Raw genomic sequence first — 13,019 nt, forward strand, 5'->3', positions numbered from 1 at the left:
GCTGAAGGAATTTTTTTTTTCTGCAGCAAGTGCCACCTTGGCAACCTCATTAAACTGTGCCAGCTCCTCAGCCTCCACCAGCCCGTGTTCTCTACTTAACCTCAGCTGGCTAATTCTGGGCACAGTTAGGCTTCCTCTCCTTGTTCTGGAGAATCTGTAGTGTATAGGCAAGGTGGGGGCTGGATGTAGCCTAAAAGTGCCTTTAATTCCAATATTCTGGAGGCAGAGGCAGGGAGACCTCGGAGTCTGAGGCCTGCTTGTTCTTCCTGCTCCAAGACAGTCAAGACTGTATGGTGAAACCTTGTCTCAGCACAAACAAATACCGAAACCAAGTATCAGCTGGGGTTCCTAGCATGTGCAAGGCCCTGGCTTTAATCCCTAGTACTGCAAAAAAGTTAATTCACACTCTGTAATAAGGTAGATACAGTTTCATAGTGATCTTAGAAACAGCTTTAGGGTTACTCTGTTAAGATTATTAAGCAGGTTATAAACATTTTAGCATGTACATGATGCAGAAATTTATTTCTGTGTTTAAGAAGAATCACGTGGTAGACTGTAGATTGTCTTGGCTAAAATGCTTCAGCATTAAAGAGTTTCAGTTTGGAATTTTTTTTTTTTTGATTTGAGGATATTTGCACATACATAGTGAGATACTTAAGGGATGGATTCCAAGTCTAAACACGAATTCATTTGGAGCTCTTCAGGTTTTGGGGCTCTGACTTTAGGGATGTTCAACCTGCATTAAGTAATCTCAGACTTGTGTTTGGTTTTATTTACCTGGTCTTGCCTTCTCCATGTAGGATTAGAATTACAAAGTCACTGATTTAAAAGTACATTGGAAAACATCTCTAATTGTATGTGTGCATCCATGAGCACTTATCTCTGAGAGGGATGAAGCTCTTGGTCTTCAGAAGTTCAGCAAAATTAAAAAGCAGGAAGCCCTGGGGTCCATTCCCCAGCACCACATAAACCAGGCATGGCAGCACACAACTGTCCTAGCCGGAGGATCAGATGTTCAAGGTCACTCTTGGCTGTTTAAAGAGTTTGAGTTCCGTCTGTGGTCTATGAGACTATACATAGCTTTAAAAAAAAATCATTTAATTCTAACTAACATTGCTAGAAAGATGAAGTGAGTTGTTCAAGTTCCTGTCATTTCTGAAGCAGTATAACTGATGTAAGTATAGAATTGACCAAAGGAGTAATTTGTACGCATCTTAAGAAATGTTTTCCTGTTCTTGATATGCTGTGGGTACACACCAGTAGAAAGACAAGATGGCTGAAGCTGTCCTCTACATTTGTTGTGGGCTTGGACTTTATTGGTCTTTGGTTCTGAGGAATTCATCCAGGTAAAGAGAGACAGCAGTTGTTGGGCAGTGGTGGTGCACACCTTTAATCCCAGCACTCAGGCAAGAGGCAGGCGGATTTCCGGGTTCAAGGCGAGCCTGGTCTATAGATCGAGTTCCAGGACAGCCATTGCTACACAGAGAAACCCTGTCTCCAACCTCCCCCAAAATAAAAAATCTCACTATGTAGCCCTAGCTGGCCAGAAACTTACTGTGTTAACCAGGCTGGCCTTGAAACCACAGAGATCTGCCATGGTCTGCCCTTTTGAGTGCAGTGAGCCATCACACCGAGCTAAGCAAGCCAGTCACCAGAACCTGCCCCCCCACCACCACCTTAATGACCATCAGGAGGCTTCACAAGATACTCAGTGTCAAAACTCTGTTCAGAAATCTACTTAATATGTGAATAAGTCTGAACTGGCTTTGGCTCTGCAATTATCTACACCTGTGTGTGTGTGTGTGTGTGTGTGTGTGTGTGTGTGTGTGTGTATGTGTGTGTGTGTATGAGCTTGTAGAATGTACAGAAAGTTGTCAGTTTGTGTGGGTTAGCTCTTAAATCAGTGGGAGAATTCTGGAAGAGTCTGTGTCAAATGTGTTGGCAAACTGAGGGACGGTGTAGGAGTTCATCTTTTGAAGTAAGAACACGACAGTGCACACCTGTAACCATAGAACCCTGGAGATGGAGGCAGGAGAATCAGAAGTTCGAGACCAGTCTGTCCGTACCGAGACCCCCCTCCCAGAGCATCAAAAAGCCTGAGTAAATAAGTAAATTAGCAAATCTACCTTTCCTCACACACGTCCTTTTGTGAAATTACTGTTTTTGAGCAGTTGACTTTCTTTATTATGAGTTCTTTACCCAGATGGCAAACTAGTGAGAATTCTCGATTAGTCAATTAATTTGTGTTTAAAAACTACTTTGTTTAGTGTTCTCTGATTTGTAAATCAAATGCACCAGACAGATCACCTTCAGAGACAGGAATATCCACAAAACATCTCCTGAGTTTTGGCTGTAGATTTTTCCCACAGCTTTGAGTCCGATCCCACTTCATGTTGGGAAGAGTCGGAGGCCTGACTATCAGTAATTAGCTGAGAACAGAAAGGACTTGGTGCACAGATGTGATGGTTCACAGAACTCTCTGAGCTAAGGAGTGTTTATTTCCCATAACTTTATCAAAATAAAACATCAGGCCAAAGCACACTAAAATGGTACTTTTAACAACAGTTCCCCCACTCTGTTATTTTCAAGTGAGGGCAAATCTGATGTTAAATTACCTTGTGTTGAGAGTCGGGGAATAAATGATTGCCGAGCTGCTCCCATTTGGACTGAATCTCTTGGCTTGATCGGTGTTAGAGCAGAGAAACTGAAAATGTTATTGAAAGAGAGCCTTTGAGGCTGCGGGCGCTAATTAACTGCCGACTATTACTCCGATAGAGCATTTGAAATAAAAGCCCCCATTGTGTCCGTTCTAGTGGGTTTTGTTTGAGGCAGTGAAGGCAGAGCTGATGTTCAGTTGGGGCCGTGGCTTCCGAGAACCACCTGTGCCCCTCAGGCCTCCCCCTGCTCAGCAGCAGGGCCAGTCACGGTACCTTCCTTTCCCTGGAGGTCTTAAAAAGTTGATCAGATTTGAAAATGTATGCAGACTGCCTCCAGTTGGTCGGTGTGGTGGAGGCGGCCTGCATTGTAGAGCAGGGCACAGTGGTCCTGGAGTGCATGCAGGCTCAGGCTGGCGGGCTGTACGGTTTTTGGAGTTTTAGGTGTGGTGAAGAAACTGTGTTGATGTGACTATCCTCACAGGGAGGTGCCCGCAAAGGGAGAAGGTGCCACTCACCCAAACCCAGTAAATGGGCTGTGTAGAAATTTGTCTTTTTCTGATTCTGGGTGCTTCGTACCACAGAAGATCGCGCCGGTTTCACAGAAAGTCCCAGGTGCCACCATTCTGAGAAAACTTTAGATTTAATGTTACATCTTATATTTTTTGGTTGTGAGCCTAGCCTTTAACGGCTGAGCCTTCTCTCCAGCCCTAATGTTACATCTTAACCATATTTTATTACAATCAGATACATTTCAGGGTATAAACACTTAATGAGCTGGCTGCAATGGCAGTCTAAGATAAGACCAAGTCAGGGCAATTTGAGAAAGTAGAATTACCACCTCAACGTGGGACTCTGAATTTCAAAACACCAAGTGGCCAAACACCAAACACCTCCACCCCTGTTGAAACTGTTTTTAGTTAAAACAGAAGTGGGAGTGAAATATTTTATTGAGTCTAAATATAGGCTTTCATATATTAAAAGAAAAGCTATTTACAACTGATTTGTTACTAAATAAAATCTTGGATGAACACTTTTAATTACTAAAAAGGTAAGGGAACAATAAACACGGGAAATATAAATGAATAAAGTGTTCGGAGTCAGGCTGCTTTAGGGCTATAAATAGCACCCCGAGCTTTGCCACTATTCTTAGCGAGAATGAACAAAAGAAGATGTCCCAAAATAGAAAGGCAAGCACCCTCTCCCTAAGCCTGGTAGTCAGTCCGCGGCATAAGAAACCCGTGGATCAAGGGGTTAATTGATCTTTGAAAAGGACATTTCCATGCTGTCACTTTGCCAAGGAAATTCTTTTCCTGGCATGTTTGTGAAATTGGCGGGCTGACGTTTCCTTTGGGTGACACAAGGTGTGATGAAGAATTTTATCTGCACTTCCTTACTAAAATCGGCTCTGGTGGCTCACTTTTTTGTTAGCTTATTTGGTTATTATCAGATGTTGGGCTGTCGACAGTTCAGCGGTGCACATAATAGACAGGCTTGACCAGTTCTTACATCTCAACCCAAGTCCTCCTGGCCTCGGTTAAAACATTTATAAATACAGGCACTGTGTGCTGGGGTACACCTTTCATCCCAATACTCAAGAGGCAGAACCAGGTGGATCTCTGAGGCTAGCCTGTTCTAGCTCGTTTCAGGATAGCCAGGGCCACATAGAGAGACCCTGCCTCAGAAACAAACAAAAAAACAAAAAAAAAAACCCACAAAAAGAACATTTATATACATACATGCATACATACTCACTACTTTTTGTTCTCCGAGCTACAGGTTTTTTTGAATGAACTAGTGTAGCAGATATGTCAAACACAAAGCTGAGCTGTAAGGATACAAGGTAGGCAAAAACCACCTAGTCTTTGCCCATGTTGGGCCAAGATAACAAACTTGTAAAGAATGTCTCAAAAATAGCTGTACTTACTTATTTTATAAGGGTCTTGTGAGGACCAATGACATTTTGGAAACCATGAACAATATAGCATATACTCTTATTGTCCCATGTAACACACGTACTGTTTTTATATCTTATTTTTTAATTTAATTTTTAATTATATATGTGCTTGAATGTCTCTGTATAGGTATATGTAAGTAAAAGCTGGTGCCCTTGGAGGTCAGAGGGGTTGGATCCCCTGGAACTGGAGTTACAGGTGGTTGTGTGCTGTCTGACATGGATGTTGGGAACCAAAGCTGAGTCTTGTGGAAGAGAAGTACGTGCTCTTAACAGCTGAGCCATCTTTCCAGCCCCTCCTCCACTTTATATATAATGAAAAGATTCACATAGAACATTAAAATCCCAAGCCTAATGTCTGATTTTGAAGATTAATTTCTTTCTCTTTTGACAACTAATCATGACCATGATTTTTTGAGAATCAATCCTCACACCGTAGGTAAAAGTGAAAGTAACACAAATTTCAAATACGTTGATTGAAAGAAAATCAATATGCAAACAATCAGATAAAAATAAACAAATGAATAAAAACCTAAACACATTTTTCATGAGTAGCAGTGAAAGACTGAATGAATTGAATGATCATTCCCGAGGATATATTGGTGGGTTTCAGCATTGAATTCTATAGTAATTATAGAAACTGATACCACTTATTCATAAACTATATTTACTCTGGTAAGGATCATTTTCTAGATAAAACAGTAATAGAATTATTTCTCAGCAGAGAGTTGTTTTTTGTCCCTATCTACAGTCAGTCAGTTCAGTTTTTTATTTCATTTAGAGTTCTAGTCAGCAAGTATATATTTTTGTCCTCATGTATTATGTATGTATGCATGTTCACATGTTGAGAGTGCACATGTATGAAGTTTTAGATGTGTGTACATGCTTATGAAGATCTGAGATTGACAACAGGAATATTCATGATCATTGTCCATTTTATTCTTTGAGGCAGGATCTTTCTTTCTTTGTTTCTTTCTTTTTTCTTTCTTCCTTCCTTCCTTCCTTCCTTTCTTTCTTTCTTTCTTCCTTCCTTCCTTCCTTCCTTCCTTCCTTCCTTCCTTCCTTCCTTCCTTCCTTTCTTTCTTTTTTTTGAGACAGGGTTTTTCTGTGTAGCCCTGGCTGTCCTGGTGCTCGTTCTATAGACCAGATTGGTCTCGAATTCACAGAGATCTGCCTGCCTCTACCTCCTGGGTGCTGGGATTAAAGGCATGTGCCACCACACAAGTCAAGGCAGGGTCTTTCAGTCCAACCCAGAGCTCACTTTTTAGCTAGCCTCTCTAGGCAGCTTTCTCAGGCATCCATGTTTCTGTCTTCTGAGTGCTGAAGTTACAGGTGGGTTGTGACTACACCTGGCATTTAAGGGGATTCTGAGGATCTGAACTCCAGTCCTCAGGATTATACAGCAAGCGGGATTTTTGTTTTTTTGTTTTTTTGTTTTTGAGACACAGTCTGTCTACATAGCCTTGGCTGTCCTGGAACTCACCATGTAGACCAGGCTATCCTGGAATACACCGAGATCCATCTGCCTCTGCCTCCAGATCGCTGGGATCAAAGGCGCGCTGCCCCATGCCTGGCTGTACATCAAATGATTTAACGACTGACCTCAAACGAGTATCTTTTGATTTGTCTCTTGAGAGTCATGCCAAAGAGGACAGCAGTATAGAATGGAACTTGCTCCAACAATTCTTTGTAGAATAAAACATTAAAAGAATGTATATGGAAGTCATATGTTGACTGTATACCCCGTTTGACATTTCCTTTAAGATGTGAGCCTATTTTTAACCAAGAAGAGAGAGAAAGTTCTGGCTGCAGCAACATGCAGCTTACTTTGAAATATGCGCTCATTTCAAATTCCCATTGTGAGCAACTTTCTTTTCCAGTGTGGGTTTTGTTAAAAATAATTGAATGACATGCAGGGAAAAGGGGCAGCACAGTAGCCCTTTGCCTCCTGCTTGTGGCTGATGACAGGCTAGCCCAGTGTGGCCACGGAACACAGCCGCTCAGCAGCCGCACAGGATCTTTGTCCTTTGAACATTGGGGCTGAGGGTCTCCTGGCCAGGAGTCTTTATTAGTTTTATGTTGCCAGATTTTCAGAAAATGTAAGCATGTCAGTGTAAATTTAGGGGGGAAATGATGACAGAGCATCTAAAAGGTCTTGACTCAATTTGATTTTTGTTTTGTTTTGTTGTTGTTGAGAAACAAGAGTGTTTATCACGTTGGCTTCGAAGTTCTTCGGTATTCCGTTCTCAGTTTTTGCAAGAAACTACCTGCAATAACACCTTTAAACAGAAAACCAATTTTAAGTTGAGGTTGGGTGAGAAAGTTATATGAAGATTGAATGGGGACCGCAATCCAAGGACATAATAGACAAGGAACATTCTTTTCCTCCCTTCTCTTCAGAAGTAGTCTTCCGCATGGTTTAATGTGCTAACATAACCCCCGTTCCAATATTTCAAAAGATACACAACTTCCCAGCATGATGATAAAGTTTTCCTGTGTTCCAATAATAAAACCTCGTTGTACCAGCGATTTCCAGTTCCTTTGTAGCTCAGCGATTTGTGAAGACCAACTAACTCTGAGGTGCCCTGCCACAGTATCAGTGTGGGAGTCGGAAACAGATGTTCATGGGACAATGCCATTTGTTGTCACTGTCGATACTATGTGGCAGCTTTCCCAAATGAAATTGTTTGTGGGTGGAAAAGAATGTAAGCAGTGATTCATGCCCAGGCGCTTTTTTTTTTTTTTTCTGCAGTTTAACCATATTTGTTTAAATCGTAGATCAGAGAACATTGGTGGATTAAAAAAAAAAGTCTTAGATAACTTAGGCTAAAGTATCTTCTTTTTTTTTTTAAAGGGACTGTTTTAAAAGGTTTTACTGAAAATATTAAATGCCTTTCTTTTCCTGAAGAATTCTGATAACAGTTGACACTTCCTCAGGTTCAATGTTAGATCGGACGTTTCAATGTTACATTTAGCAAGCAGAGTTCCCACTAAATGTGATGCCTTGCTTAACATTTTTCCTAATAACGTGAAAGCAGAGAGAAATCAAAATAATCAAGCATGAAGTAGGAACACTTCATGAGCTCAGGTGCAGGCTCTCACTAATATTATAGAGGAGTGCCCACTAAATAAATCATTTTCATAGAAAAATAGGTTTGTCTGTGGAATTTAGATAGTCACTTACAGAGACATTTAAAATAGGACCACAGTGGACTAGGTACAACAGAGACCCCAAAATTAGGTACACCTTGCCACAGGATGCATAAAAACAATTTTTCTCAGGAAGAAATGAATTTCTAATGAGAGTTTCAGGCATATCTGTCATAAAAAATTAATTGTATAGAAACTAATTTGAATCCACAGACTAAGAACTTTGAGCATTTATTCATATCTACAGATGCCTGGGGCTGCGATTGTTTAAATGTTTGAATATCCCTTTTAAAACATATGGATTTCTCATAATTAGGTTTCTGTGTCACAGAAAAATTCTTTTAAAGGACATAAAGTCCAGCGTATAAGCAATAGCCAAAGGAAGGATTGGCTACTACACCATGTGCACAAGAAGAGCCTAGATGACGAGGAGGCAGGAATCTGGGACCCCACCAATAGTTTTTACTAGCTATTGTTCCAAATCGTGGTCATGGGATTCCTCTTTTCTCATCTGCCAGATTCCAGTCTGCTGCATACCGTGGGCACCCTTCCTTATTCTCACAATTTTTTATTCTAGCTTGATATTTTGGAACTTTTTTTAGGCAGAGGCAGGCAATTCTCTGTGGGTTTCAGGCTAGCCTGGTCTATGTAGTTTCAGGATAGCCAAGGTAACATAATAAAGCACCCTGTCTCGAGCGCAGAAAACAAAATCTCTTAAGGCTTCAGATCTTATTCTGTGGAAGGGATTGTTAATATTTGTTGGAATCACCGATGCCTCTGAATGCCAGGTGGGAGTTATTGATTTTCTAAGGAAAAATGCATATACTGATAATTTTGCATGCAATTATAGACTGTCACTGGCCTTAGGAACCAGCACTAAACACGGGGACGGAATCTTGTGTTTGGCTAAAGAAGACTGGTGTTTCCTGTTTGAAGATTTAAGTCGGCATTCCAAATTTCTCTGAACTTTTCCAGAACTTTCTTTATTGATAGCACTATGGATCAAACCTTGGGCCTCATGTATTCTTTGCAAGTAGTCCACTACTGAGCTGTGCCCTCAACCCTAGTTTAATATTGTTTATTGTGTGTGTATGAGAAGTGTGTGTGGGGTGTGTGTGTGTGTGTGTGTGTGTGTGTGTGTGTGTGTGTACACATACCAGTGCCATAGGTAATGGTTCTCTCCTGCCATGGGATCCAGGATTGGAGTCAGGTTGTCAGATTTGCATGGAAAACACCGCCTACTGAGCCATCTTGCCTAGCCATTGTGTGTAATTTTTTTTTCTTCTTTTTGGTTTTTCAAAACAAGGTTTCTCTGTGTAGCCCTGGCTGTCTTGGACTGGCTCTGTAGACCAGGCTGGCCTTGAACTCATAGAAATAGAGATCGGTCTGCCTCTACCTCCCAAGTGGTGGCATGTACTGCTACCACCTGGCTTTTATGTGTAGTTTTTAAATGTTGAGTTGATGCATAATAATTGTACATATTTGGGGCTTACTCTGAGATTATTAGATTATTGCATATATTCATTTGATTGTGTGTGTGCGCGTGCGTGCGTGCGTGCGAGCGAGCGTGCGTGCGTGCGTGCGTGCGTGTGTTTGAGACAGGGTTTCTCTGTGTAGTCCTGGAACTCTCTCTGTAGACCAGGCTGACCTTGAACTCACCGAGATCCACCTGGCTCTGCCTCCCGAGTGCTGGGATTAAAGGTGTGCACCACCACTGCTTGGCTTGGATGTGACGTTTGAGAACAAATAAGGGAGAGCTTTCTAATTATTAAAAGCTGACATTTCAGTCTGGCCATGGGGGTTCACAAACGACCCTCTTTGGGTAGCTGAGACAGAAGGGATAAGTACAAGTTCCAGGCAAATTTGGGCTACAAATGACTCTCGCTCTTAAAAAAAAAAAAAAAAAAGCCACCAACCAAAAGGCTGATTTTCATCCCTGACATTTCCACATCAGCAATTTCCCGGTGGTATCAACATGCTTGAGGAAGGAGAAAGCACTCTAGGGAGTGTGGGACACAGCATCTTGTAAAAGGAACACTGCGACTTCCCCACGGCTGGAATCCGTTCTTGTGGTCAGAGCAGGAAAGAGTTAACTGAAGTAGGCTTGCCTCCCAACCTGTGAGTCAACACTTGGGGCTACGATCAGTGTCTGTTATTGTATCAAGATTTCTTTTCTTTCTTTCTTTCCTTCTTAATGTGTACATGGCTCTCACTGTGTGCATGTGAATGCCATGTGTGTGCAGGTCGCCACAGCGGCCAGTAGAGGGTCTGAGTCCCTTGGAGCTGGAGTTACAGGTAGTTGTAAACCTCTGCATGGGTGGTTAGGACGGCAGTGCTTAACCTCGGAACTCACTCTAACTAACCCATGTAATCATTTTTAATTGTGACTCCTGTAATCATTTTTAATTGTAACCACTGTAATCATTTCTAATTTGGAAGGAAATGAAAATGAAGCGCTCTCACCAATGAGACAATGGCCCTAGGCAGGACTGTCAAGGACCTTTTATTTTCTGGAGCCAACAGGCATTGTTTTAGCACCAAATGACAAGGAAACTCATAATTTAATAAATACAAACTGGAAGTTAATATTCATATTTAAGATATTTATACTGATGATTTCCTTCTGATACTTTTTTTTTAAAGCCAGTATCAGGTGATTCTACATTTTCCTAAATTTCAGTCTCATTTGGAGAACAGTCTAGACTTTTAAAAAGTGACTTCACACCATTTTATTACATCCTTTAGTTACTATCACCTTTAATACTAAGACATGATGTATAGTAGACACTACCTATAAAAATATGTAATTCCATTTTTTAAGTGAAGGTCTGGTTATGTAGCCCAGGCTAGCCTAGATTACAGTCCTCCTGAGTGCTGGGATTGCCAGCCTGTGCCCCAACCTGACTATGTGCCTCATTTCCGGGGAACAGTGTGAGTCTCAAAATAACCAAAGCAGTTCTTTGACCTAACAAAAAGAGAAGCTATACTAAAACTTTCTCTTGAGGTCTAACTGGGTTTAACTACTCAGTTAAGGAAGTCTTTTAAGAACCCATCGGTGTTTTTTGGTTTTTTTGTTTTTTTTTTTCACTTTGCTTCAGCTCCCTCAGGGTGAATGGATGCGTTCTTGTTGCCTAGGGCAAGCTTCTGCAGCCGCCAGGAGCAGTCAAGAGGGCAGAGATTCTACTCCAGATGTAGCAGGAAAGACCCCGCTTCTACTTGACAGAAATGATTTCAATTAGGGAACCCCCCCCCTCGCCCACCTTCCGTGTTTCACTGGAGCAAAAATGTTATTGGCACAGGGGGAAATCCTCGGACACCAAATAACCTGCTCGGCGTGTGGGGCACAGGTACTTGGAATGCTCCGAACCCCGGCTTTGATCCTGGGCGATATTTTTCTCTGTTATGTCACAGAGGTCACCTGGCTCGTGTGTGACAAACTGCCTGTATAAGTCACGGTGCCACTGGCAGAGATTTGTAACCGTGCCCCTGGTCCATTGCCTTTGAGTTATTTCACAGGCCCACTGCTTTACATTTACACTCTGTCGGAAGATGAACAGGGGACGCGAGCGAAATCAAGGGCAGGGGCTCATCCTGAAGGACAGGGGGAAACAGGTGGAAGGTTAATGGCCCTGGAGCGATTCCACAAGCCTCTCAGGCTTGATATATGGGCCTCGGGCCTAAAACGGGCATTGGCTTTCAAAGATATATTATTTCATTTGAGGAGAGGCACTCCGGAGTTCCTGCATTTGTCTCCTGATAGATGATCCTCTGTCCACAATTGGTTATGGCGTGTGAGTTTTCCTTGGGCCTGCTCCCCTCCATAACAATTTTGCTGAGCCCTCCAGTCTCTCCCTGCCTTTAAGAACCAGACAAGTGCAAGCTCCTTGGCAGGGTGTTAGGATTTTGTTGTTACGTTAACTGTTGTTTCCTTCCGAAACGTGAGGCAAGCACCCTGGGAAAGACAATTCTGTTCGTTCAGACACAACTTGATAAGGGTAGCCTTGAAGAGAGAGAACCAAGCATGGGGAATCAGAATCGGTCTCATAAAGATGGGCTCCCTCTAAAATTCAGCCTTTTAGATTCCAAAAGTTGCTTGCCTAAATGTATGTACCAGTCAAAAGGCTTTATATTGTGTGACTTTTGGCATCTCCCCTAAGCTCTGAACCAATGGCTTACTCTTTTTAAAATTAAAAAAAAAATAAAAACAAAAAAACAAAAAACTTCAAGGTGCTTTGGAAGAAGGAGAGGACCCTTGGAAAAGGATGATTAATTTTCCCGATAAACCAGTGTTCTCCCCAGATATGTCTCACAGCTGAAATGCTACACAAATGAATCAAGCTGGTCACTAGATGAATGGAGACAGTCGCCTGATTTAACCCGGGTCTCTCAAAAGCCATGCTACAGAAGAATGTAAGACTTAAAATGATGATAATCATCATCATCATCATCATGATGTCTCAGCCTCCCAGGGTTCACAGGGTTAATATTCATGAAAATATTTGGAATTCTAATAGGCTTCAATTTATAGTATTTTGAAATTAATGATTAACCTGGTTTGGGGTGTGTACATAGGAAGCCTTTGACTTTATAATGCTTGGTAAATGCTATACTAGCCTTCCCTGAGATAATGCTTGTTTTTATGGCCAGCATTAAGGGAAAATGAGCTCCATAAACTCACTGTCTAAACAAAAGCTGTTTTTTTCTTTTCAGTTCTTTTCGTGTTACACTGCCCTTGTGTCTGAGTTCCCACACCACTGTGTGAGGTATCAAAATTCTATTCGAAAAGATTTTTATCCTGAACAGCTTTGTCGAAAATGAATTCTTCACCTGGAAAAAAACTTCCCATTTTCCATTATCATTACGGACTTGTCGGTACTTATCTTTAAGAGGTAATATTAGACAAGTCTGATAATGAGTTGCAATGTGAATTGATTCTTGAATGTGTGGGAATGCTGCACATCAAATTATCAATACTTTATAAGAAACCTTTATCACAGTCATTATTTGTATAAAATCAAGACCAGGGCTACGGAAGCAACTCAGCGGGAGCGAGCTTACCTAGCATCTTCTAAGCTCTGGCTCCATCCTCAGCACTACGGGAAGAGAAAAAAAAAAAAAAAAAAACTTCACTCAGGTCCAGTTCTTAGCAGAATGAGGCAGCATCTGGCTGTTGGCTTCTATTAGTAATGAAGATGTTCTTTTCTTTTCCTCTGGAATATTGCCAAGTAGAGGTTAGCTCAGTATCAGGGAGGCTGGAAAGG

At 41.7% G+C, this 13,019-nt stretch overlaps 1 protein-coding gene across 1 annotated transcript in view; it reads left to right on the forward strand.

Moving 5' to 3' along the window:
• Positions 1-13,019, forward strand: part of Nr5a2 (nuclear receptor subfamily 5 group A member 2) — a 132,527-nt gene that overhangs the window by 40,366 nt on the left and 79,142 nt on the right. The gene's annotated exons all lie outside the window — the stretch shown is intronic.

The sequence above is a fragment of the Peromyscus eremicus genome, chromosome 15 (assembly GCF_949786415.1).
Source record: "Peromyscus eremicus chromosome 15, PerEre_H2_v1, whole genome shotgun sequence".
NCBI classification, from domain to species: Eukaryota; Metazoa; Chordata; class Mammalia; order Rodentia; family Cricetidae; genus Peromyscus; species Peromyscus eremicus.